This window comes from Tympanuchus pallidicinctus, unplaced genomic scaffold (assembly GCF_026119805.1).
Source record: "Tympanuchus pallidicinctus isolate F22 unplaced genomic scaffold, pur_lepc_1.0 scaffold3, whole genome shotgun sequence".
Classification (NCBI taxonomy): Eukaryota; Metazoa; Chordata; class Aves; order Galliformes; family Phasianidae; genus Tympanuchus; species Tympanuchus pallidicinctus.
Genome location: NW_026294747.1, coordinates 32,519,765 through 32,543,241, shown reverse-complemented (window position 1 = coordinate 32,543,241; position 23,477 = coordinate 32,519,765). Strand labels below are relative to the sequence as shown.

General features: G+C 34.6%; 1 long non-coding RNA gene and 1 pseudogene across 1 annotated transcript in view; one reads left to right on the top strand and one right to left on the bottom strand.

Moving 5' to 3' along the window:
* Positions 1-23,477, top strand: part of LOC128087077 (uncharacterized) — a 154,097-nt gene that overhangs the window by 30,363 nt on the left and 100,257 nt on the right. The window lies entirely within an intron of this gene.
* On the bottom strand, positions 12,782-12,930 carry LOC128087438 (uncharacterized; annotated as a pseudogene).

Genomic DNA, 23,477 nt, shown 5'->3' with positions numbered 1-23,477 from the left:
CATTTATGTTGAGAGGAAATGCTTAAGTGTCTACAGACATATTATTATGAGGAAGAAAATCTAATGTTTATAACTAGAAATGTTCCAGCAAGTATCAATATATGTTACTTCTGAAGATAACTTTGCAATGCCATTATACTATGGTGCAAGCATATTTCTAATCATATAGTAACACAGTTCAGATAAATGTTTCATTCAGTAACAAACTTCTGGAAGTTACATATATCCCATACAATTTTCTGTGTAAGCAAGGAAAAGCTGCAATCATTATTTCTCTACTATGTAATTGAAAATATGTCCTACGTATTTATGAGAAGAAAATATGACATTTTCATAGAAATTTTTACTTTTTATTTTTTGAAATGATTTCTTTGTCATTTTAACATTCATTACTGTTTCATTCCAGATTTCCAGAAGTAAGACATGTAAAATAGTCTGAAAATTCAGCCAAAAGGAGATTTTTTCTGCTATAGATAATTTATGCTCATTCAGGGATAAACAATACACTTCTTGAAATACATAAAGCTAAAAACCTATCCACAAAGCCTTGAGCCTTCAAGATTTTATCTGAGGCAAAATTATCCTTGCTAAGAGGTGGACCGAACTCGTGAGAAGAACTTTTATCTAGGAAAGATAGGGAACAGCCTACAATCAAGGGATTAAATTGATATGCTGGGTTGGTAAGGTGCGGGCACATGTGGATGAAAGAGTCCTTGACACCAAATAAAATGCATTTAATGGTCCCATCTCAAGTGTATGAACACAAATATGAAACTTCTTACAGTAGATAGCTCTGTGAGAGAAGATTTCATGTATTTTCTGGGAAAATGATACAATTGGGTATCTCCCTCAATCAGAGGTCTGTTTGCAGTTGCAGGGCTACAATTTCATTGAGATGAGAGAATCACGTTGATAAGATTGTATATCTGCTGCACAAACTTCAGTTGAAGGGCAGTCACTAGTGGCCTGCCTCAGGCTGATCCTTGAACTAATACTATTTAACATTTTCATTATTGACCAATGTGATTGGACAGAGTAAATCCTCAGCATGCTTGCAAGCAATTGAAAATTGAGAGGATTGTCTTAGACAGATGATAATTCTGCTGTTCAGAGGGACCTCAGCAGGCTGGAGGATGGACCAGCATGAACCTCATGAAGACTGGAGGTGAATGCAAAGTCTTATATCTGGGGAGGAACATTTCCATGCACTAGTACACACTGTACTGAAAGCATGGAAAGTAGCTTTGTAAAAAGGAACTGGGATTTCTGCTAGACAAAAAAGTCCAATGGTGTTCTGACTTGCTTTAAGAAGAGCAGTACCATCAGTAATGCTTATCATAGGTTCCAGGCCACAGCTGGAATGCCATGTCCAGTGTGTGTGTTTCCTCAATATAAGTCAGCCATTGATACAGTGAAACAAGTTCAGTGAAAGGCTACTAAGATGATAAGTGTTTTGTACCATGTTGAACTAGAAGGGACTGACTCTTGTCAGTCCCTTGTAAATGGTACTAAAGACAAGTGGCAATGGAAAGAAACTGATATGCAAGAAATTCTGCATAAACATAACTAAATATTTTTTACTATACATGTGATCAAAATGGAAAAGTTGCTAAAGAAATTGGTGAGTCTACATTCCTGGAGATATCTGAAACCTAATTGGATATGATCTTTCTGTTGCTCTGAGAAGGAAGAGTGAACTAAATCATCCTGAGAAGTCTCTAATCCTACTCTAATTTTCTGTGAAAAAAATGAATTATCAAACCTTGATCAACTGAATTGAAAATCTAAAGTTTCTCATCAGAGTAGACTCACAGTGGACTCACAGTTAGCTTCCCTAAGTTGTCAGATAACCAAATTAACTTAGGGCATAAAACCCAAGAAGACTCTGATCCTAGAAATAAGAGCCATTAACCAGCTACTACTATGTCCAGCCCTGCTTTCCTTTGGTGCCATTTGTCCCTACTAGCACTAAATATGTTCACCACATCAACAGAGAATGCATACTGCTGCTAAAAATGCTCAAAGAAACATTGCAGGCACAAGTGTACAACAGTATTAGTTTCTTTTCACCACTAGCTCAAGAATTTGTGAAAAAAATAATTGTTTCAATGCTAGATCTGGTAGAAGAAGATCAGTTTGGAAGTTGCTATTTCCCTAAAGCCATCCTGATAGTTAACTGTCAAACTCTGACAGGAATCCTAAGACTTACTTAGCTCTACTGTCATATCACAGCAATAATGTGTTGAGAAATCATTGGAGCCTGATTTGCATCTTAGTCTGCTGAAGGTCTGCTTAACAGTAATTGAGTTCTTATTTCCTACAGGGGCAACTGGTGAGGACAGGATAGAATTTAAGAAAGGGGCAGTTATATTGATGATTAATTGGAACATTTATTCCTATATCAAAGACAAAATTTTATGGATGTGATGTAAATGTACTTGCTTCAGAACAAAAGACAACTAAACAAATTAAACAGGAAAAGCTGACTTTTTGTGTCAGGGTTTCCCACTTTGTTCTTCTGCAACTTTATTTGTGAAACAACTGGGAAGGGTTTGTCAGGCAATGTATACCTGTCATGGGTTTATGATTTTTGGTTATCAGTATTCCATATCATAACATCATGTAGTACACTGAGTTAATGCTCAATTAACTAGGGAGATAATGGTCTTCTACAAATCTTTGGATGAATAATTTAATTTATATACTATAATAATGTTTAAAAATTTCACATGAAAATAACTTTTAAAAATTTAATCTGAATATATTATTACTCACCAATTTTTTCAGGGAAGCACAAAGCTGGACTATATTACTAGTCAAAAACAAAGATTCATTTATGAGTACTGAGAAACACCGATCTACATTTCATTAACCATTAACATCTAATTTCTCTTAGCATTAAAGAGAAAGATCTAATGTTGTTTGATTTTAGTTTGCTACCTGTCCATCCTCAAACAGAATTAGTGCTTGTTTTCCAATTTTTAAGTGAGAGTGAATGTACTGAGTAGTTTGAACTGCTAACACTATGGGCAGAAAGACAAATAGATGTTTATTAGATACAACTACTGGTTATGTGACTAAGAAGGCTCTACAGCACTTCCCAAACATGTGTTCTCCTGCTTTAGACACTTATACCATGAAAGGCCATACCTGAGGCGCAAAATGCCACATTATCCTCCTACAAATTGGGTTATGTAGGACTCCGCAGATACTTTCTTGCATGCTGGATTCCAAACGTCAGCCATGATTGCTGTAGATTTTTAACAGGCTGAGTCAGATTGCTAACTTATTCCCACATTTAAAATGAAATGTTAGAATAGTTTCTATATAAATATATTTAGTAGGTGGGAATGCTCTTATATTGCCAATGGTTGTTTGGTCTTTTAAGACCTGATGAACCACATGGTAGCTGCCTAATGCAGTAGCTAAAGAAACATTATGATGTACAAGGCCTTAGGTGTCTTCTTTACTATATTCTATCCTTTCCATGTAATCCTTAAAATGACAGACTGTGTGGGCAACTAATATGGGCATCTATCCACTGCAGTTGAAATTAAAGGCTTTCTTAATGTAGGAGGAACAGGAAGATGTTTCTCTTGCTGTGCCATTCACATCTGTCAAATAACCCTGCAGCAGGTTCCTCTAAGGAGTTGGCAATCTCTACCAGGAGAAATAAATGCAAGCTGCAGAATGTTGTGTGTGAGAAGAAGCACTAGAACATTTAAAAGACCCTTAGCAACTGTGCAAAAAGGATTTATTTTCAACTATAATTACAGTTCTACTCCCTGAGTTTATGATTCTAGCTAGTAGCACACCACTAAAAGAATACACCACTGTATCATTACTATTCCAGTATGGGAGATTGAAGATAATATAACATACTAAAACTGTGATTTAAAAATATGAGGGACCTACAGAATTTTCTAATAGTCTTAGTTAAACTGCCATCCCTCCTTTATAACACAAAATATAGCACATACATACCATTTGGTATTTTTTATACTTTTAATAATATTATTTCTTAACATATGCTACTGCATGATGAAGCTGGCAATCTGTCTTGGCTTTCTGAACTCGTTACAGTAAAAATTTAAGTCAGCCAAATTTTAAAACATTTTTGATTATAATTATTTTCTCTAACCATAAACAAAATACTGTCTTCGTTTCTCTGATCACTCTTTATTTTATGCTAATGATAAAAATTTCACTGAGTTATTTTTTAAAGTTTTATGTGTGTTAGATCTCATTGTTTGGATTCACTTTTTAGAGGCTAAGGCAGTATTAAGAGGAAATATTAATCTGCTTTTAAGAATGATTTTTTTTTTTTTTTAGAATGAATTTTAGATTATATAGTAGTTCTATCAATTATCAATAAGTAGTCATGGTTGTTGAGTTCTGTGGGCCACAATATGTACCATCTTCTAAATTGTACTTTGTGATTTCCAAGTTGGTAAATATTTGTTTTGTTAAATATTTTGGATAATGACATTATTGCTTATGAATGCTATTACTTTCAAACACTTGTTTTAATGTAAAATAAAATTTGTTTAAAATGTCTTTTTTTATATATAGTGCATTCTATCTTATAATAGATTTTGTAAATATTAAAAAATCTTAACTATATCATGCAAAAACTGTAAAGGTAAAGAGGTAGTTATAGGGTCGCTATGAGCTGTTTTTGAGTATATTGTTGTTATGATTATGTAAGGTAGTAAAAGACACGTCATTCCCTTGATACTTTAAGGTTAAATTGTGTCTTTATTCCACTTAGTGGAACTCAGTTTAGTGGAAAGCTGCTGATATTCAAGTTCATAAACCTTTGTCAGGACTGATGTAACTTACGCGGGAGAGATCTATTTAAAGGCATATCCATCAGGTGCAATTTCTTTCCTCTGTGACTATTTTCTCTCCCTCTCTCTCTTTTTTTTTTTTTTTGTTTAAAGAATGAAGATTCAAGACTGAGGAAAAAAAATTAAGCACTAGTAAAAGTAAAGCTTATTAAAATTATCATTCAGTAATTGGCTCTCTGTATCTCACAATATTTAATAAAACAACATTTTAACAAAACAGGAGTATCTATTAAGTATATTTACAACTTACTGATCAAAACATTAAGTCATACCTATGTTTAAGTTGGTCTGTTATGTAATAAAAATATAAGTTAGAACTACACTAATAAGACTTTTTGGAAGTACTCGCTGTATGCGGCAAAGAATTTCTCTTTCTCCCATGGTAACAATAACTTGATAACCGCACACTAAAAAAAGAAAACAATTGCATTCCTGTCTAAAACTAAGTAAAACCAGAACACTTCTGCTCCATGAGTCATTGATCTCATCAATAGATTCACGCTACTCAGTGAGACGCATTCTATTCACAACCTAGGAAAAATTTATTTATAAGTTAACTGTTGAGTTTGTTACACTTTCTATTCTATCTCTTGCTAAGAAGGTATTTATTTTAGAAAAAAAACAAAACTGTAATAATGCTTAAACATAGCTTTATGTTACAGCAGTATTTATTTCTCTAATAAAATAAACATTGTATTTATTTTTTCTCCCCACTCAAGTTCATTTTCCTTTCTTTGATTAAAATAGCTTCCCTTTGTTTATGAAGACACAGATTAAGACTAAATTGTGTAATTGAAACATTTGCACTTCTGTATCACTTTGATGGAATTCAGTAGAATTCTTTTATTCCTGTTGCTCTTCTGTCTTTCTCTTACATTTCTATTTAAAGAAATATAAATAGAAATGTTATTTCTGCGTCTTCTAAATGTCATGTACACAAAATTTTCTTCAAAGAAAGTGGAAAACTTATTTTTTTTTTCCCAGAAAGAAAGAAAATAAACTCGACATCACTTGAAGCAATCCATCTTTTTTTCATGTTTATGAAAATGACTATTGAAAAAATTTTCATGGATTTCTTTGTGATCTTGATTTAGAAAGTCCTACATTAGAAAATATTTATTGCTTAAATTTAATGATGGAAAGTAGTCATACTTCATATCATTCTACAATTATATCAGATACTGAATAGGTTTCGTTTCAAAATCAGGTTTCCACATATATCACTTGATGCCAATTGTGGTCTTAGAGATCTAGGAAAAGAAGAGCATTGTGATACTAGGAAAAGTGTTCTGAAGCCTTTCTCAGGAAGGGAAATATTAGTTCTGGCTAAAAAGGGGAAGAGATCTAAAGCTAGTTGCCCTGGGCTCCAAAATGTCCCAGAAGGTCCTCAGTTTCTGTGTTATTTCTAAATATGATCACATACCTCAATTATGTAAAATTATAGTAGGAGAGTTGTTTGCTCATAAATTTCAAATTGCTCACTTTTCTAATTAAAAACAAAAACATAATTTCAAACTATTTTGAAAGAAATATACATTATTTATTACTCTGGATATTATTTTCGTATTATTTTCTTATAAATATTTTTTTTTTCTTTTCTTAATAAAATATTATTTTATTTTCTTTCTCGCTGATGTTCCATCTTACTTGGACACTCAACAGCGTACTACAGAAGGATTTGCTAGTATGTTTCACTCAGCAAAGAACATTGTTCTTAAAATGCCTGATGCATTAAATATATTAATAGCTTTTTCATGGCCTTTCCCACACTGTTGTGTGTTTCTTTCTTTATTATGTTTTTAAAATGTATTATTCTGAAATGAAAAATACTAATAAACTTAAAAAAATACTAAATTTTGCATCCACTGTAGTTTTTTTATTCAAATGTTCTTAAGTGCGTAGATGGATTCTGCAATAAAACCTGTGGCATTTCCAGTCCAATAAATTTTGTACAGTCTTTCAGTCTCTTGAAAATAAAACAAACTTATAATTAAAGTTACAGTCAGAAGTATTGTAGAAACTAAAATCCATGATCCTAAAGGGACCACAATGGATATTTCTTGATTTTCTCATGGGCATAGATAGCTAATTAAACATTAGAGTCTGAAGCTGTGATTTGTATCTATGTCAGTAAGAAGGTAATTTGTGCTTCTTCCTATTATGTTTTTTTGTGGGTATGTGGTTTGCTTTTTTGTGTTTTTTGTTTGTTTGTTTTTTCTTCATTTGACATTAGATTTCTACAGAGAGAAATATTTGGAAATCATGAAGTCAAAACTCAGATTTTCTCTCTGAACACAAGTGATATTATAGAAGACAACTGGACATAAGTAAACTTTTACAGAATGGATGACAATTACCCTAACTGCTATAATTGAATGTGATGAAAGCTGGGGGGCTGTAATCCCTCAGGCAAATTACAATTAAGACTCTCAGTGACTGGAATTGTAATTGCTGCTTTGTGATTCGAAAGCCAAGTGACATCTCTTTCAGATTTGCCTGTTTATTTACTTATTTATTTACTTTAAAGTGAAGCTGCTCTAATTTCTATTCTTACAGGCGTGTACTCTTCATCAGTTTTGACAGCTAGCATCTACAAGATTCATTGCACATCACTGAGGTGCTTAAGATAGTGACCGGAGCACCCTAAATTTCCTGGACAGTCAGTGGAATGAAGATTTCCTTCAAAAGCCTGTCTTCCTAATCTGCTTTTTTTCCTCTATTGAACATACAAGAAGATTATATTAGATAATTCATTAACAAAAGTGTGGAATGTGTAAGAACTTTGATGTGTGCTTCAAATCAGTTTTCCAGTTAGAAGTTTATTCATGCCCTTGGGTTCGATGTTCCCCATTAAGTGGTGTTTGCTTGTGTGATTATTTTGTTACAGCTATGTTTAGAACTGCTGGATTTGGAAGTTACCAGTGAAAAATGATATGTGGTCTGGCAAACACTTTGTCTACAGAGAATGAAAGTCATGAAAGTCAGAGCCACAGGAATAATATAAACATCCAGAAACCATTAGAAATTAGCATGGATTGGGATAAGGAGCAGTGTAATTACAAGAAAGAACAAAAAAGGGAAGGCCGCGTAAAAAAACAAAAACAGAAAATAATTATTCTCTGCTTCCCGTCAACAAGTGATGCTCAGCCATCACTTGGTAAGCAGTGCCTCAGTATGCATATAGAAGTTGTTTGGGAAGACAAACATTTTCATAGCAAGAGTTCTCCTTTCCTCTTTCCCATCTTTTTGAAAGAGCCTACTTTGGCAGGAGGTTGGACTCGATGATCTCTGCAGGTTCCTTCCAACCCCTACAATTCTGTGACTTTGTGATCTTTTCTTGCTGTATGTGATGTCGTATGGTATGGAATATTCTTTTGGTTGCCCTAAATCAGCTGTTCTGGCAATGTCACCTCCTCAACTCTTTTTTACCACCAGCCTACTGGCTTTTTAAGGATTAGAGAAACAGCATTAATGCTGCTCTAGCTCTAAGTGCACAGCTCTATATAGATTCCTGCAGGGAAAGTCAATTCCATCCTAGCCAGATCTGGTATACCAATATATTGGGAGATTTTACAAAATTGTGATTTCGGAGACATAAACAATGGACTAAGCAGCAGATTTAAATCCTAGAATGGAAGAAAAAAGGGAGTATTTTAAGGTTTTTATCCTGGAAAATGTCAGAGAACCATAGAATGGCATATGGATATAGACAGGATATCACGGAGGCAAATCACACATTATAAGAAGGTTGTAAATATTTTTCAATTGTCAGTGATTTAATTACTGTTTTATTTTTTTGGTGTGTAAAGGAGATAAGGAGTATTGGAGAGTATTTGAAAAGATTTCAGAACACAATTCTTGGATTTTATTTCACTCTCAATTTCTTTTTTTTAATGATCATTACATTCTTTTTTTCTTTTAAACCATTAAACTATAGGTTATATATCATGAGATTATATTATTGTTGCCAGTACTGCAAGACAGAGGTCCAACCAAAAAAAGCCCAATTCAGAGCACTTTCGATAGAGCTTAAAAAGGGACTAATACATTCATTGGCAGGAAATCAACAAATTTGAACTGAAGATGGAAGAAGATGATTTTAAAAATTCCTTTCAACACAAACCATTTTATGATTCCATAATCTTTCAGTTCTACTAAAACCAGTAACTCTGTTTTGAGATTACTGCCATTCATTTCTTGAATTTGATGATAATTAACTGTGCCCATGTTGAAGAAACAGCAGAAATTGTTTTACTTGCTCTGTTTCCATGCTCATGGAAGGACGAGAAAATGCATGTTCATCACTGTAAATTTAGCAAATTATCAGAAGGTCAAATGGTTAATGATATTATAGGGTTGCTTTTTAACACTTAGCAAAAGTAAAATTGTTTTTGTTCTAAAGGCAGTCTAATTCACTACAATTGACATTGAAATATTATCTCCCACTAATTTGGTATAAACTGTTTAACTGCTGAGTTTCATATTCAAAGCCAAACTCTTCATTTACATTTGTATGGTGGGACATAATTTGATTTACCATTTCTCCTGTTTTCCACAAAATGTGCTAATGAGATGTATAAAATTTATGAACACATATTCAAAAAGCCAAAGAACAGATCTGAAGAATCTCTGTTTGGCTGAACTAAGCAGGGCATATCTATCTCTGTTGGAAAGATGTCATTTCCCATATGAGCTGTGCTAATGTAGTACTTGTAATTCTAAGCTTCTCTTTGCTGTGCAGTTGGTCAGCCTACTAAACCATCAAAAGACCAGCCTATGTCATGGCATTTTCAAGGCTCTCATCATCCAATCAAGTTAAAAATACACACACACACACACACACACAAAAAAAAAAAAAAAAAAAGCCACAAGTTTTTCTTACAATACTCCTGCTTCTACCCCAGATGGAGATGAAACTAAAGTGTGATTTCAAAAATGGCAAAGAAAATGTGTGACAGACAGAAATGACAAGGCTTTGTCTACAGCTAGTGATACAATAAAGTGAAGTGACTTCCCATTGTCCCTAAGCAATATGTGCAGGGCAAGCTATATTAAATTGCTTGAACATATTCATTGAGCTCAAGTAGACCTTCAGCAGTGAAGACTCATATAATCTGCACTTGTCATAATCTCTCAGTCTGTGGGCCAACTGCATGCATGCTTTTATATGTGTGTGTGTGTGTGTGTATTTTTTCCCCTATGGTTCTGACATATGTGAATCCAGGAAGCCAAATGTAATGATAAAAAAATGACTCAGTCATCCAGACTGCAAAAGCACTACCCTGGGCAAGTGTTACCCCTTTCAAAGTTTTCAGTTCAGAACAGAATATATCATAAAAAAGTCTTAGTTTTACATAAGTAAACTTCTTAAGTAGATGGAAGATATGACAATGCTAAGTTAGAAATAAGGGATTTTGATGACACGCTTGTTGCAATTCTTGGGAAATATGGCAAATTTTGAGAAGTTGTTATACAAAGTTTAGTCTGTTATTCCATGGAAATAGAGTGCATGAAGATGTTTATGTATTTGTTTTTGTTTGTTGACTAAAGATATTAGATGATGTCTTCTAAAATTTTAGCCTCTGTGAGAAAGAACAGATCCTTCTGGCTGTATTTTTGTAATGAATTTGCCACTCTTTCTCTTAGTAATCTGTTAAATTTTGGTTTACACAGAGATGAATGTCTGCACAGCTATAATACAATTAGTAATTGGAAGTATCTCCTGTGAAGTTATTTTCTTACTCTTTGTAGTATGCTGACCTTGAAATATAGCGTCATTTTCTTTTAGTTATAGCAAAGTAAAATTGTAATCGTTGTACAAAAGTAAATCAAATGATACTTATAAATGACACTTAAAAAAACAAGATTACAAAGACACATGAATATTTGTTTTAGTCTGTATATCTTAAGGGCCTGTAGATGTAAATGCAAATATTGTTACTACCTGGCCTGTACTTGCTGAATAGCATGTAGCTAGGAGTGTGTGGCTCTCGTTCCTGTCTAGTTATGCAATGAAATAGAAAGTTATTAAAAAGCATCTTGGTTCTGAGACCATAAAGATTACTTAAACATTCAAATTGCATAGATATAAGTGAATAAAGAACTACTGATAATAATACCAGATAAGACATATAGAAAACATTTCTTGAACTTACTTTGCCAGGTCGATAACTCATTCTGTTTCAGGGAATATTTGTCTGCAGTTGTCTCAGATCCAAAAGAGACATAAGGCTTCCATAAGTAAATCTAAAAATGGCATCTATTTGTAAATATGGCGATATGGAAATGCATGCAAACTCTGCTAGTTCTTCTACTGAACCACTGAAATTTTCTTAGCTGACAGCACAACCAACTAATTCCCTCCAAGTCACTTCCATCTTTCAGTGTTCAACTTACCATCTGTTCACTCTTACCTACAGCCACCTAAACAAATGAAAGACATGAAGCCAATTGCTTTTTGCTGTTCTAAGCATTTATATATACATACAACAAACCTTTCAAACAAGTTTCAGAAAATGAAATGAAGCAAATTACATAGAATTTCATGGGGAAACGTAATATTATATTAATCCAGTTCACAGTGCTGATTTGTGTAGTTTTTGCCATTTTAATTTGTTTTACTATTTTAATGTAGGATATCAGGATGAGTATAGAAAGGAAAGAAGACAGGATGCTTATGCCATATGCAAGTAACTTTTTGACTACACAGAGCTCCAGCATACAGGCAAAGAAATGGCTGTCAAAACTCTGGAAAGAACACTGGTTTTGTGCTCCTGATGGTTTGTTACCAACCACCTCATCAACAGGATGTAGAAGATGAGGGCTGGCAGCTAGAGAACTTCTAGTAAAGGTTGAAAACATTAAGACTGAAACACTTGGTGCCTTTTTGCCTCACATTTCAGTAGCAAAATCTTGCAGATTCCCATGCATGCAAGACTATGTTGGGGAGGAGAACTGTAACTAGTAGTAACGACTACAACCATTTGGAGATCTCCCAGTAAATTTAGATATATTGAAATCCAGGATGATGTTGGATGATGCTCAACCTGGATGGTGCTAGACTGTCATGTTAAGGTTATTGTTATGAGAAGAGGTTTCTGATAGTTGCAAAACCTAACATATTCATTCTCCCATAGTGCAAATCTGGATTTTTCCAGATATTCTATAAGTATACACTGAGGACTTAAACTAGGTCCCCTTATTGCCACTGTGGAAATCTTAATCACAGAAATATCATAGAACCATAGAATGGCTTGAGAGATTCTGTGACCTTGAAGATCATCTATTTTCAATCCCCCTGCTATATGCAGAGTCACCAGCCACTAGACCAGGCTGCCTGGAGTCACATCCAGCCTTGCCTTGAATGCCTCCAGGGATGGAGCATCCACAACTTCCTTAGGCAACCTGTTCCAGTGTATAACCACCCCCTGTGTGAAAAACTTCCTCCTAATATCTAACCTAAATCTCCCCTGTCTTAGTTTAAAACCAGTTGCCCTTGTTCTATCACCATCAACCCACGCAAACAGGCATTCCCCCTCCTCTTTATATGCTCCCTTCAAGTACTGAAGGCCACAGTGAGGTCTCCTTCTTGAAGCTAAACAAGCCAAATTCCCTCAACCTTTCTTCATAAGAGAAGTACTCCAGCCCTCTGATCATGATAGTGGCCATCCTCTGGACACGCTCCTAGAGCTCTGCATCTTTCTTGTGCTGGGGGCCCCAGGCCTGGACTCCAGATGGGGCTTCACAAGAGCTGAGTAGAGGGGGACAATCACCTCCCTCTCCTTGCTGGCCACCCCTTTTTTATTGTGGCCCACGATATAGTTGACCTTCTGGGCTGCAAGCACACACTGGTGGCTTACATCCAGCTTCTCACCCACCAGGACCCCCAAGTTCTTCTCTACAGGGCTGCTCTCAAGGAATTCTTCCCCCAGTCTATATAAATACACTAGCACAAATTATGCAGTTGAGTTTCCCACATCTGGGGAAATCACAGGAGTCATCAAACCGGAGTGCAGGGGATGAGCCTCATCCTGGGAAAACCACTTGCCTGATCATGGTGTCTCCTCTGCCAGGTAAGTATCCTGCCTTACCACAATGGTGATATCACAATGGGTTAAATGTTCTCATAACTATAGTGGTTGTATGAGAAGTTATTTCTGTATGGATGTATTTCTTACAATGGGAAATAGCATACACTTAGACATTTGAAATGAACATGACAGGAAATGAGGAAACAACATAATGTCAACTAAATTCTTATTTCTCTGAAATGATAACTAGCATGTATACAAAAGCAAGAATGGAAAATTAACATTTTCTGAAATCTTCCTTTGGGATTATGTGTTATCTCATGCCTCATATAAATGAGGTATATAAGCATGACAGAGCACAGTGACATCAACTGGGAGCAAGTTATGAAAAGAAAACATTTCTTTGATACAATAAATCATTTTGCTCCTGTTGTTGTTTTCTCAATGAGAATTTAGTCTCAATCAAAGTGTAGCATAAATATGAAGTCATAGCTTGAAAAAGTGATTGAACACCTGGTGGTAAGGCAGGGCCAACTTGGGGGAGCTCAGGTGCATGAAAAGCACCTGAGTGACTGGAAGGAGTAGAGCCAGAATCCACCCCTTTGCAGACTTCATGCGTCTGCGATGGAAGCAAGAGTTGGAGATTCTTGTGTGCCTGAGGCCTTCTAAAGGTAAGCAGATTCTTTCTTTTGTTTTATTGCCTGTGTCTGCTGCATTTGAGAGTGTCTTCAGTTGCTGCAGCATGGGACTTTGCTGTTCTGCTGTCATTGCTCTGCGTTACAGCATTACACAGAGCAATGATGTTTTCAGTAGCAATTATCTGTGTATCACTTAGAGTTGGCAAATATATTTCTAATGCTTTAAGCAAACTTATACATTACAGAACATTCTTTAGTAAATGTGAAATCACTTCCCAAAGGAGGTTAGGATTATCTTCATTCAAAGATAAGGGTAATTTGTGTACTGAGATTATGTAACTTATTTCTGCTTATATGGCAGGATTGAAAAGGAAAGCTTGAGCTTTTTCATGACTATTTTATGTTGAATATAGATACTTTATCTGAGGTTATAAAAATCTCTTTTCTGTGAAACGTGGTGTCTACTTTTGCATCTTAGAAATAGAATTAACTTCAAATATACATCAAAATAACTGTGTATGTGAATTTGTTAACTTTCAAACTTGTTTCCTTCCATTTTAATTTATTTTGTGAAACCTTATAAAATTATGCAGTAAAGCTCAGATTTCTGTGTCCTCTGCCAGCTTCTAGTGTACCCCTATCCTACTCCCTGGGGAGGGCAGTGTGAGAAGCAGAAAAGGAATTGATGTTGTGTGAACGCTGCTTAGGAATAGGTGTGTTATTAACAATGTTGTCATTGCAAATCCAAAGCAGAACATTGTGTGAGCTACTGTGAAGAAAACTAACTCAATCCCAGCCAAAACCAGAATAGGAATCAGCTAGATTGTACAGAATAAGAGATTTTTTTGGGGGGGGGAGATGGAGGGGGGGGGGGGGGGGGGGAATATTCCTCCCAGGAAAAAAAATCCTTGGAGTCATTTAAAAAAAAAAATAAAAAAGAAAACTGATATCTCTGCTAAAAATTCGACTATTCCAGTTGAATAGTTTTCTTTATCTTAATTAAGAACAAATACAAATGTTACAATAGTATCTTGTTTTCTGCTTCTTGTGTAATAAATATAATAAAACAGTATCACTTAATCACTGTATACATATAAACATACATGTACACATACTTGCTCTCTCTGGGTATTCATACATTTTGAAATGTAGAAGGCGCTGAGATCTACCAGTATGTTTATGACTATTTTAAACAACTATTAATTATTTTAAAATATATCAACATGTTTAGTTATCATTGTGAGTGAATTGAAAAGTGAAAACTTCTGTAGTGCTTCACTGAGATTTGGACTGGGCTTTATTCATCTAATTTAATTAATAATGGAGTATCTATTTTTATTATTCCGTTTTTATTTTTGAAGATGAGTAAAAGACTTTTTTTTCCTTATTAGTATTCTGCTTTGTATTTCTGTTAGAGTATTTGGTATAAACATTTTTCTGTTCCCTTTTTTTCTAGGAGAGATTTCCTACTTTGTAAATAACATTATTTTTTGCTCAGTATATTGGCTTTAAGGCCAAATGAACAGTGCAGGGAAATAAATGCACATCATTTGTCTTTCTCTGTGACAAACAGTTAATATGAAAAATTACCTTTTTTTCTTGGACAAGACAAATTTTGCATTTATTTTATTTCCCTAAACATGTTGTTTTAAATTGAAAACAGTTGTATCTTAGTGTAGTGACAGATGTCTTCCATTGGGTCATATGACCCCTGAGTGCAAGCAATCTGTACATGCACTACATTTTCCTAAGGACTCTATATTATTGTTCCTTCATTGCTGAGAACAGTATGTGTCCTGGCAGCAGTTTTATATGCAGTATTCATTCAGATGAAACATCAGGACATTATACCTCTGTCAGTTTTGTACTGGATGAAGACATTTTACGAATCTACTGTGTCTGATTGTGTAGTGTTTTCAAATAAATTTACCTGGCATTTCACCTCTCTGAATTATATTGTACCAGACTAAGGGCAAAGGACTGACTTAAAACGTCTTCTGCTTGTGCTTCTTAGTAAATACAGAAAGGCTACATTATATTATATTTCATCAGAGACTCTGCTCCATCCAGTTTATGCTTTATGCTTTGGTGTATGAGACTTATAAGGAACGTGGAAGAAATCTATGGATTTTAGTCCTCGAACTTCCCAGATTAACAAACTACTGAAATTCCAGATTGTTTCAACCTTTACAAGGTAGTGCCCTGCCATTCCTGCACTGAACTCTGCATAGTTTAAACAGTGAGCTTACAGATTCAGTTATGTCTCAGCTGTTAATAAAAACAAGTAGTTTCATAATTCATTTTATTGAAAGTGATTTTGAGCTAATGACTTATTTAGATTTTTTGGATTAGCTGATACATTCAGTTTTAGATCTGTGTAGGTGCTTATAGTTGAAAATGAATGCTCCTTGTTCTGTCTCATTTTATAAAATGAAGAGCAATTAATATCATTAGTTCCTATGTACTTAGAATACACCTGGCAAAGCTCAGCCATGAGACACACATGTTTCTTTCAGTGAGTTACTCTGTTGCTGTATGTTCTTAATAAATAATTAAAAAGAAAAAATAAAAATAAAAAAGCCCCAAAGCAAGTCATAAATATGCACAATGCAAAAAGTTTCTTCACAGCAGTCCACTTCAATTCCCAATTCCTAACCTTTTTTCCCCCCTCACACAGTTTCTTCTGCACTTTCTTCTTCTTTCACTGCGTGTGACATACAGCAATATAAGCATGCATGCAGAGAGATCTAAAGAAAAAAGAGAATGCCTTTGGTTATTATTTTTTTAAATGTACAGCTAGAACAATTGTGTAGTGATTGATGCAAGAATTTCTTTCTAGGACAAAAAGACTGTGTGCTTGCTAGAGAATCATCTGTATCTTGCCCAGAAACATTTGAGAAAAGGAGATATCTGTGACAAGGTTGTGTTCAGACTTTGTGGGTTCCAGAGATCTGAAACTATATTTTTAAAGTCTCACAGAATTACATTAGCAGCCTAAACATTATACAAGGAGATGCATGGGAGAAATCTAAAATTGCCATACCTCTTGACTGCTCTTAAACTCTGTTCTGGCTTCAAGAAGCTGCAATATTTGCCAGCACTAATTTTATCTCTTAGTGTGAAAGGAAGACATTGTTGTAAGAACAAATTTGAAGAAAAAATTGAAAATCTCCTGGCCAATTACAAAAACAGTCTTAGAAACCAAATAATATTAATTTCCCTATCTGAGAGACATTTTCAAACACTTGGTGTACCTCTGTATTTAAAGAGAGAAAAATTTCTTTGTTACTAAATTTTCTCTAATATTATGATCATTCTTCTCAAAAATTACTGAAATGTTTGGAAGATTTCATTACAGATGCATTTTCAGAAATGTTGGTTTATTACTGTGTATCTTTCTATCTCTCCATCTAAGATGGAGAGGAAGAGATTACCCTGTCCACCACTTCTGTCTGCATAGTTTGTAGGCATCAAAGACTTTGACTCGTACATGGAATAAATTGGTTTGGGACAGTCTAACTGGTTTCCATTCCTTCAATGTGTGTTTCTTCCTCCTGCCAAGCACGTTGTATATTACAGTTAGTGCCAATTTATGTTTGCATAGCAGTCTATAAACTATGATGGTTCATCAGCATCCATGCCTCTCACAGTCAGCTCAGACATGCCTGCTGTGGAAGTGTAAATTTATGACAGAGAAGTGGGATGCAGAACTGGGGATGGTAACCACTGCAGCTAGAAAAATCAAGCCAAAGTTGTAAATGAGTCAACATTCATAGCTAGAACAGAACACCTCCTAAACTTTGCTGTAACTGGCATGTTTTGCTCAGAAAACAGATGATGCCTTGTAGAGTTTTTTTTTCTTTTTTTCTGTAGATGCAACAGGGATAGATAGCTATATTCAGCAACAGTGCATTGCATGCACTGCTTTATATTCTTGAACTTCAGTGCATGTAAAGTTAGCTGACTTGCCAATGACTTGCTCATGTCACAATTTTCTTTTTCTTCTGCTAATTTTTGAGTTTAAATTCAGTTCCTGTCTAGGCACCCAGTAGATATGTAAGAGAAGGAAAAGCAAAACTTCATAGACTGCTAACAGCAAATTCTTAAAAGATGAAATAAGAATGATGAACCAGTAAGTAAGAATATAATAAAGAAAAACAAATAAATGTTCAGAGATTGAGTTCTCTATTGTGAATTTCTTCTTCCTGAGAACAAAGCTGAGACTGCTTCCAACATAAGAACAAGAAAATGGAATTTGTTTCATCTGTTTTCTCAGTAAAAGTTTGAAGAATTAAAAACAAAATATCTGTGTTAGAAAAAGTTAAGAAATATATTCATTAATTCCAAAAATTATAATAAGTGGGACATGAAGTACACTTACCAAACTAATATGTCACTATTTTTTATTCACAAAACAAGATAGAGATTTGGAGATACTAATGTATTTTAAGAAAACTTAAATCCAATGAAAGAGAACTTTCTGCTGTTTTATCAAATTTAAAGTAAAATGACCAGAATAAAACATGCTTATGTTCTATGACTAACACACAACTCTACTGACACTATTAGAAAATATAAGTACATGTGTAAGTTGTTGATCTGCTGACTTTCAGGAGGTGCTAAAGACCATAAGTCCTCTTGAAGTAGAAGTGGCATCTCTATGGCATGGTGAGTTAGTGATTATTAATAAGAAGGAAATTTTTCTAGCCTTGTGATAGGAGTGATAGATATAGTGTCCATATCTGGTCTGAACTTTGAAAGTATTGTTTGAATTCCATCTGAAATGGCAATGAAAATAAGACATTTTTTCTTTGAAATAATTTCCTTCCATTTGCTTATTCATAAAACAAAATGCATGGTACTGCACAAATAGAAGTAACTAAAGAAAGATATGTTTTTTCTTATTTAAAAAATTAAAATAGAAAAAATTTGATATCTAGCTGTAAAATTCCACTACTGTAAATGTGTGCCTATTTCTGGGGAATATAAAATCTGTAGAGACATCTAATAACTAAATACACTTCCAGTCAAATAGATTATTGGAATGTTGTTAGAGAAATAGATGTTTCATTACATCTCCTGACAGGACTCTCAAAATTGTGTTCACTAAATAAATATATTCAATACATTTATTGAATATTATTATTATTCCAAAGCTATCTGTAAAATACATATGGAATTAACTGGTATTACACTGAAAACATAGTCTGGACATGTAAAGATCTTCAGGACAGTGTAATGATCAGTATGCTTAGTCTCTGATAGTTTAGGTTAACTTCACTCTGAATAATTCCTTTCAAACTTTAATGCAATATGAAGGCACTAAATGGATTTTATGGAATAAGAGCTTGATAATATATCCTGCTGAAGGGATTTCCTGCTCCAGTCTGCAGCTCCTTCCCTTAAACAACATTAGTTTTTCCTCAGATCTGCTAGGAGACCTGTTTGAACGACCTGTTTCTGTTAAAGTTAGTTGAATGAACAGTTTTGCTGAAAGTATTCATTTTTGACAGAAACAAGTAAGTATTTGCAGTGCAGCTTAGGAGATAGATTGGGAAGGATGGAAGCCTCCCAGTGGATGTAGTGATAAGCAGCTGGCATGGTGAAAGCTTCCACTGACACAGCTGCAGCGGGAAGATGATGTGTGATCTAGCCTTGAGTGTAAGAAAGTCACAAGTCAGAGTGGCAAATCAGACAAAACTGAATCTGCTTTATTCTTTCCAGGAAAGAGACCACCTTCATTCAGTATCTAATGAAGATACTATGCAAAAACGAAGTTTGTCACTATAAGCTGGGAGTTAAGGATTTTATTTAAGAAACAACTTTTTTTGTAAAGGTAGAAGACAGCTTAAATATCATCAAGCCTCATTTCTTGTAGGCAATATGTCTTTTAACAGTAATTATTTGAGGGAAACAGCTCTGCCAAGTTCACATATCATTTGGGAATCTGACTTGCACAATCTTGAAAATGCTCACTTGATCTTATGTGAAGTCTGGGACACATAGCTGAAAAAAAAATACCATAAATTGTTTCTTTTTATTAAGGATTTACTTTAGCATTTTCTGAATTCAGATTTCCTTTGAAAAAGCTTTTGCAGAAAGTTCAAAATGTGCAAATATTTTCAATGTTCATATATAAAAAGCTTCACAGTTGATATTTCATCATTGAAACATAGAGGTTAAAGCTGAAGAATGAACCTGATTAATTGAGCATATTTTGTTTCTTATACTGAACAAGACAGTGTTAAACTAACCTGCTGTTTTAAGGCCTCCGTAGCACCATTGCACGGTAAGGTATGTTACTGGCTCTAGGATCTCCTGGCATTTGCCAAAGTAAAATAGAGGCGTTCATGCAGGTTTTGTTGTGTGACAGATAATGTGAGAATTAGGTCTGAATAAAAGAATTAATGTTTCTTAGCTTTGTGAAAGTGCCGGAAAGTGTTTGGGATAATAGCAAAAATAGAAAGTGTTACTTTGTGCACAAAACAGACCAGAACTGGCATGCTGACCACTCCTGGTGTTTAGCATTGAGTCCATTTCTAACTGTGAGAATGAACCTCTGGATTTGAACAGATGTTCTGGAAAACCTTGCAGTTGTTCCACTTCACTTGATCACAGCTTGACAGTTCAAAGCAGCACAGAAAATAATTGGCCGGTCATCAGCTTTAAGGTTTTGACAAAGACTTTTTTTTGTTTGTTTCCAGTAAATCTGACTTTAGCAAAACAAATTTAACAAGTGGAGAAGTGTAGAATAGCCTAGCCACTGTTTTCAGTTCTTGAAGTTAGTGTAGAGGCCTAGACATATGCAAGCTGTTCTGTCTGCAGCATATGGCCTGGTGTGTCACTTTTACAGATCCAGCATATTTTGCATTTTTTTACAGAGTGACATATGGGCTCTGTTTCAGATTTTTAAAGAGGTGTTCTAAGGAAATCTCTGCCTCTGTTGTCACCCCCAGCTATGGCCTGGGAGCCTGGCTGAGCCAAACAAATCAGGAACTCTAATGGCTCCTTGGAAAAAAGAAACTGTCTGTTGTACCACTACTAAGCACTTAACAGGCGCTTAATAAGGTGGACTCTTATAGTATCAGAGGGCTAAATATCATCCCTTCATGTTGTCTGCCACATCAGTACTCCTTCTCCTTGCTTTCCTTGGTGTAAACAATGCCATACAGTGAAATAGTCTTCAGGTGATTGAAAAGCAGCATTTTGTACAGCTAATGCAGAGTTTGAGCTCATGAATATTGCTGGCCACTGCTGTGACAGCAGATATCTAAGCCAATCCACCTTCCCATGGGTTTTTCTATTGTTCTCTAAGCAATACTGATCTTTGTGGCCTGTATGCTATAAATCTGAATAAAAGGTGAAGAAGAGTAATAAATCCAGCAAATGCTGACATTGTTCTTTTAAAACTACATATGAAAATGTATAGTGAATCACTTTTGGTATTATCATGACTTTGTATACAAAGTTTGGCAACTAAACTTTGCTATAACCTAACTGCTGAATGTGAGCAAGTTGGATTTCAGTGTTTAACAAAACAATTTTATGTTTCTCAAAAGCTAGAATTCAAGAAGTAAAGCCAATACGTAGTCATCATATTCAAGTAAAAAAAAAAAAAAAAAAAAAAAAAAAGGAACTCTTGTAAGACGGCTGGATAGATTAGCCAATTGTTCACAAGATTTGAAAAGGAGTTAGGATAAGTAGGATTCAGCCCATTTGAGATCAGCCAAATGGTACTCACCCCTCAAAAGCTTGAATAGAGTTAGCAGGGTATTTTTGCTTCTTCTTGAGAAGAATAATTTTCAATATAGTAAGGGAAGACTCGTATAAGAAGTTACAGTCATCAAATCAGTACCTGGATTTATTTGAAAAACTTCCAACTCCAGTGAGGGCCAGTAGTACATATCTCAAGGTTCAACTAGGAGTCATTTTGTAACTATTGCACAGTCCTGTTTGTATATCTCAGAATTAGCTGCTGTGGTCAAGAATTAAAAATTTTGATCAATCAATCAATGGAATAATTTCCATATTGCTCTGCTTGTCAAATGTAATGCTTTGCATGTCTTTGAGGTGTGAGAACTGAATAGACATGTCCTCAGTGTGGTGAAACTTCTTAACATAAAAGGCAACATTTTTAACAAAAAATGTAATGTCAATGCTTTTATTAATATGTTGCTACACTGGGAAATTTCAGCGTTAGATTAATGATAGAAGTGTGCTTAAAACAAAGAAAAATCTGATTTTTTTTTTTTTTTAAAGTAAATATTGTCTTAATATAACACTTTCTTCAGGCTCTATTTCCTGTTTTCCTGCTTTATGCTACTTTTGATTAATTGCACAGTGGAGAGCAACTGAGAAATTACTGGCAAAATCTTATACATGATATTGCATGACAAATATGCTTTTCATATTTTTAACCAGCTTGCTTTGCAAAGAGTGAGCTTGAACCCTTTTTATAGTTTGGTCAAAGAGCATTTACTTATCCTTTCAATTCAAGCTAATGAGGGGTTTAATGTTCCCTGTATTACAGACTTGTTCTAGGGTTACTCAAGAGTCATGCTTGAAAAGAACATCTGTTATTGTGGTGTATTAAATTAGAGAGTATTTACTGTCTGTCTGCAAGTCAGTATATCTAAACATATAAGGGATGACTCTGAAGCATTATTGCTTAAAATATCATGTCAATTTAAATTTTATGCTGCACTTTTGAATACTAGAGATTGCAAAGATTGAAGTGGAGAGGGTAAGGAAATGTCAGTTCTTGCACTCCCAGCGTATGTGTTAGGTTTTTATTTACATAGTTCTGCTTCCGTTGTTCTCAGCAGACATTCTGTAGACTCACTAGAGGAAAAAAAAAAAATAGTGTTCTTCCTGAATATCATAAAGACATGGTGACAGAAAGAAGGGAATTCAGGCGTATTTATTCCTACAGTACAGTAACCTGGAGCACAAAAGACCCTGAGGAATTCTGCCAGAATGCAGTACTGTACAGACTCACATAGTTATTTATTCATACATCTTCTTCCAGAGTAAAGCCTAGCAGTTATTCTGCTTCAGCACACTACATGATAGTATGAGAAAGTGTTAAAAAAAAAAAAAAAAAAAAAAAAACATACCACAAAAAAAAGTTGTAGACCTTATATATTAAAAAAAAAAATTGTATTGAATTTTCTATACTTTTGAGCTCTACCACTCATTTATAAGTCCTCTCTTCCAGCAGCACGAATCACCAGAGATCTGGCTGAGATTTTATTCAAGAACAGATTTAGTGTTTCTTATCAACAATTGTAAAATTGTGAGAATTTGTCCCTTTGCAGATATGAAATCTAAAGAAGAGATGCAGTGTTATAGGCTGTATTACAGAGGCATCAAGATATTGGAGAGGCTCTCTAAAACTGAGCAGACATACTGAAGAAAGCTCACCCTTGCCCTCTTTTTAATGATTTCTAAGACTCTGCTAAGGGCCATTATCTAAGGCAAGCTTATATAAAAGTGCATTAACTGCATTTAACAGTTTTAAATGCCATTTTTACTCATTTGAGACTCAGGAGGTGTTGTCATTAGAAGTATTTCTATCAGCATTTTCCATACAAACAGGGAGTTTTGAAAGGGATTCTTGGACTACCTAAGAAATACCTGAGAAAGGTAGGAAAAAAATAAGACTGAAGTAAGTCTAACAATGTAATGAATTTACTAGTTGTACTACATCCATCATTAAAATAACAGCTATTCTTATACTTCTATAGCTCTGAAAGCCTCACACAAAGTAGCTCTACTAAGCATCTCACACGTCCCATTCTGAAGTTGGCAGGTGATTCCTGTATCTCCTTGTCTTTTTACTATTACATTTCAGTAGCTTAAAACTGTGTGATGAGAATTAGAAATATGACATAGAGTTGAAAAGTTTGAAATACAGAATTTGAGGGAAAATTATATGTTAGGTTGAAGTAAACCAAATT